Source organism: Artibeus jamaicensis, unplaced genomic scaffold, assembly GCF_021234435.1.
Source record: "Artibeus jamaicensis isolate MK-2021 breed Jamaican fruit bat unplaced genomic scaffold, CSHL_Jam_final contig_1016, whole genome shotgun sequence".
Taxonomy (NCBI): domain Eukaryota; kingdom Metazoa; phylum Chordata; class Mammalia; order Chiroptera; family Phyllostomidae; genus Artibeus; species Artibeus jamaicensis.
In genome coordinates this window covers 6622485-6627625 of record NW_026521195.1, presented here as the reverse complement: position 1 = coordinate 6627625, position 5141 = coordinate 6622485, and the positions used below count along the sequence as shown (strand labels likewise).

Genomic DNA, 5141 nt, shown 5'->3' with positions numbered 1-5141 from the left:
TTCACCACCTGGCTTAGCATAATGCTGTCCAGTTCCATCCCTGCTGTCGTGAAACGTAGAAAGGAAGAGCTCCTCCTTCCTTTCTGCTGCATAGAATTCCATCCTGTAAAAGTACCACAGTGTTTTGATCCACTCATTTACTGATGGGCACTTAGGCCATTACCAGCACTTGGCTATCGTAAATTGTGCTGCTCTGAACATTGGGGTGCATAGGTTCTTTTGAACTGTTGTTTCAAGATTCCTAAGGTATAATCCCAGCAGTGGAATCACTGGGTCAGAAGACAGTTCCATTTTTAGTTTTCTGAGGAAATTCCATACTGTTTTCCACCATGTCTGTACCAGTCTGCATTTCCACCAGCAGTGCACTAGGGTTCCCTTTTCTCCACAACCTCTCCAGCACATGTTGTTTGTTGATTTGTTAATGATGGCCATTCTGACTGGTGTGAAGTGGTATCTCATTGTGATTTTAATTTGCCTCTCTGTACTCACTTTGGTAGCACATGCACTAAAATTGGGGTGATACAGAGAAGATTAGCAAGGCCCCTACACAAGGATGTCCACTGATTTTAGAGTGAGAGGAAGGAAGAAAGAGAGAAAGAGAGACGCAGAGAGAAACATCTATTGGTTGCCTCCTGTACGTGCCCTGACTGGGTACTGAACCTGCAAACTAGGTATGTGCCTTGACCAGGAATCAACCCTGCAACCTTCTGGTGTATGGACAAGACTCCAATCAACTGAGCCACCCAGCCAGGGCTCTTGTTTTTTTCTATAATAAAGTCCCTTTTATTCATCACCTCATCAACTAGAAATTTAATAACTCACAATTTCTGAAATAAATAGGCTGTCCAGATATAATAAATATAGCTTCATTGGGAAAGTGTTTAAAAGCAATTTTCGGATACTATAATAAAAGGGTCATATACTTGCCACTTAATACCTAAATCGATGTCTCTCAAAGCATGTACCCTGGGACAACCTGGTCCCTGAGGCGCCTGTAGGGAGGCCCCCCACTTTGCTGAATCTTGGAAACTCTGGCAAACCACTGCCTGCCCCTCCCCCTTCTGCACACCTGACCCAAGATGGTGAGACACGATTTATAATTCCCAAAGCTCCCTCCAAATTATTCAGTCTCATGTGAATGGCTGAGAGAATTCTACTGCCCTTTGGTTCTTTGGTATAAATGACATGACTCAGCCAACTTTTGACATAACTATCAACTCCCCAGAGCTCTCCTATCTTCTCTCATTCTGCAAAAGTTGGGGGCTTTTACATAGGTAAACAGGTGATTTCTTTTTCGTTTTCCAAATGCACTGAGCTGCCTTTGGTGAGTGTCAAAGATGGCCTTAATGTTGTGCGCTGCTCAGTTTTAGGCTATTTAGGGATTTCTTTCCTCCTGCCAAAGTGACTTCAGAATTTAAAGTGAATACCTACTTTTAAAAATCGGTGCCCTACGCAACCCAAATGTCCATGATGGATGGCTGGGTAAAGAAAATGTGGTACTTTATTTAAATACAATGGGATAATTATTATTTGGCTGTCAAGAGGAGACTCTGACACTTGCTACAACATGGATGAACCTTGAGGACATCATGCTAAGTGACATACACTGGACAAATAAAAGATAAATATGACCATAGGATCCCACTTGCTCAAGGTGTCTAGAGCAGTCAGACTTATAGAGACAGAAGGCAGAATGGAGGTGGCCAGGGGCTGGCGGAGGGGAGGGGAGGAGTCGTGTAATAGAGACAGAGTTGCAGTTTTACAAGATGCAAAGAGTTCTGGAAATGGATGATGAGGATGATGGTCATTGTGCAACGATGTGAATGGGCTCCATGCCACTTATGAAACTGATTAAAATGGTACATTTCATGTAAGTTACCAAAATTAAAAAGAAAAAAATCTGTGTCCCGTGGGCGGGTGCCACCCCCAGCTGTGTTCAGGGGAAGCCGAATGGCGCGTGCAGATGCAGCTCTGCTCCCAGCACACGGGCAGCTTGGAGCGTGCGGCCTGTCACGCAGATGCCAGGGTTCAGCCGTCTGCAGTCAGGAGCCCTGTTGTCCCGGACACATAACAGGGGCCTTTTCCTGGGTTCTTGCTCTTTCTCGGCAAAGTGATAATGCTTCTAATTAGCACGGAGACCTGCATCTGGACAGCCTGACAGGCCGGGTCCTTGGTCAGCATAGGGAGGGAGGCTGGAGGGGGGCTGGAACTGGCCCGCCCGGGAGTGGCTGGATACCCAGCCGTCAGGAGGCAGGGGCTGCAAGGAAGAGGGGCAGGAGATAGAGAGGCCAAGGGGGAGTGCATTGCTGACAGAAAGGAGATATATTTTAGACTGACTTCTACAGCCAGCCATGTTTTCACATCACCGCCAGAGCAGGGGGCTCTCCGGGTAACCTGAATTCATTCACTGTCCTCTCTGCTCTCCCTCCAGTGAGGACCCAGGAGATTGAGAAAGCATGTTCCTCCCCATTCCCTCTGCCTGTGAGGGCCCTTGCTGACTGACTTGAGACAAATTGTGGGACCCTGAGAGCTGAAAGTCATCTCTAACAATGGCGTCCAGCCCTCTCTCTTTTCTTGTGGCAGGCCCTCAAATCTTGGAGATTGTCTCCCCACTGACCCCCATGAAGTGGTCGTGAGTTGAGCAGGGGTCCCCAAAGCATCACCCAGAACCTGCGACTATTGCCTTACTTGGACAAAGTGTCTTTGCAGATGTGATTAAGGATCTGAGATAAGGTCACCCTGGATTATCCAGACAGGCCCCAAACCCAGTGACAGATGCCCACATGAGAGTAAGGCCGAGGGGACACCGAAAACGCAGAAACAGAGATTGGAGGGAGGCAGCCACAGATCTGGGGACACCTGGAGTCACCAGAAGCTGAAAGGGGCAAGAAGAATGCTTTCTCCAGAGCCCTAGCAGGGGTGCGGCCCAGTGGTCACCTCGTATTTGGACTCTGATCCCCAGAACTGTGAAAGAATAAGTCCCTATTGTTTTAAGCCATTACACTGTGGTAATGTACTGCAGCAGCTCGAGGAAAGTAATGACGCCAACGCAAACCCAGCGTGGGAGTCTCCCTTGTTGCTGAATTGTAGCTGGTGGGACTGGCGCCTTCTTTTCTTGAGAAAGAGCCATGCCAGTGACGGGCAGGAGCTGTGCTTCGTACACTGTCACCCATGCGCAGGTACCACCCAGGGACCCTGCTGTGGGGCTGGCTGTGAGACGGCGGGGGTCCAAGCTCCTACATTCCTAAGCCACTTCATGGAATACGGACGTTGCTGTTGACACGGCCCACTTTGGACCCACAAAACCAGTTGGAGATACAGACTTTTAAATGGAAGCATGACACATAAACAGGTTAACTGGCCTTTGCTGGGAGCTGCTGGCCAGCATTTCGTCTTTGCCTGGGCCCCTTCATGCCACAGCCTTAGCTACATTTCCAGACTTTTATCACAGTCTTCATCCTAAGGTGTTCAGTGCTGTAGCCAGAATGTCATTATGTGTGATCTCTGCCCAATAAACTTAGAATCAACATTTCATCTTTGCATAAAGGTTTCCGTGTCTCATGTTCCCCACTTATCATTAAACAAGGGGCTTGGGCTTGGGTTGCTCAAGTTCCTTTCAGCTTGAACCTTCTTTGAATATAGCACGCTTCCCCCCACACATGCAGGGAGCCCTGGGGAGTCCCAGGGTCTACCTTCCCCTTTGAACACCATCCTTCACTTCTGGTGTGGGGCCTTTCTCCTCATTGTGCCCTACATCAAGGGCACACAATTCCTAATTTTCTGCCACTTAAGGGAAGAGATAGGACACTCCTCTGCCCTTTGCTGCCGTGCTTTCTCTCACTGATGAGCGAGGCACACCCCAGTGAGCTGGGAGCTTTCTTCTGAAGAGCTGATTCCCATGGACCATTGTTGCCAAGCCTCCCCGATACATCCTCCATTTTAAGGGGTGTGTGTGTGTGTGAATAAATCTCACTGACTGCATCCCTGGGGTTCGCTCATGCACACAACTGGGTGTGAAGTCTGACTATCCCAAGCATGCAACCTCGATCTGCGCTCTGTTAGCACAAACCGGAGAACGCCCATCCTCTGGGTGTCGCTCTGTGGGTGTCGCTCTGTGGGTGTCGCTCTGTGGGCAGGAAGTGACCACTGCCTTTATCAGAATGTCACTCCTGTCATAAGTGGTTTTCACAAAAGGCACTTTACTCCCAGGACTGACACCGTAGACTTTTGCAAAGATGCTATGTGAGTGTCCCATAGCCCCAACAGGCAGGACAGCCATTTGCAAGAGTCATGTTTTAGTTCCTCTGAGTTCTCACTGCCTGACCGTACTTCTAGAAGTAGGCACTTTAAAGATTTGGCTTAAACACACACACGCACACGCACACGCACACGCACACACCCTGATACTGTGGGAGCTACTGCTCTGTGGCCCAGATTCCCCAGATCATGGAAAACACACTTACCTTCCTCTCAGGGCAAGCGGGTACCTTCTCACTGACCTTCCTTCGCAGGCGAGTCAGAAGGGGACGGTGTCACTGGGAATGGAATGAGGTCACATTAAACATGCCCCCAATCTCCATGGGAAACATTTACACTGGAGAGTGAGCAGAAGCCACCCTCCTGCCTTTACTCTGGGTCATTGGCTTACCTGCCTCCCTCAGCCCTCCTCTCTTTCTTTCCATTTTGGTGAAACCTGTTGGTGATGGAAACACAGTCCCTTACAAGACCCCTCTTCACTATAGGAGCTGGTAGCAGGTTGATAGATTCCTGGGCAGGAAACCTGTGTGTGGAATCTGGGCCAGAGGCAGGCATGGGACCAGTGTCCCTGCCTGGTACCTCTGACTCCACATAAATGCTCCATGCTCCACCTCTGCCAGCAGTTTGCTCTGTCTGCTCAGGGCTTCTGCTTTTCTGTCACTTAGGTTTACACATGGCCCTTTTCAGCCCCCTGACCTTTTCCTTGCTGCGTATTGCTTCAGCTCTGATTGCATATTTGCAAATTCTTCTCATGAGTTGCAGATCAAATTTTCAAGAGAAAGAATCTGATCATAGAAGGAGCTTATCTTTCCATGGAGCCACTGGAAAAATGCTGGTCAGCCTCTGATTGGTGCTCTCAGATCATGTGTCCTGGGTCACATGAC

The 5141-nt window shown here is 49.0% G+C and overlaps 1 non-coding gene across 1 annotated transcript; it reads left to right on the top strand.

The window, feature by feature from the left end:
* Positions 1-481: 481 nt before the first annotated feature.
* Positions 482-589, top strand: LOC119039079 (U6 spliceosomal RNA). Its single transcript, XR_005080544.2, has one exon. It is a non-coding gene; the product is annotated as a U6 spliceosomal RNA (small nuclear RNA).
* Positions 590-5141: the final 4552 nt, after the last annotated feature.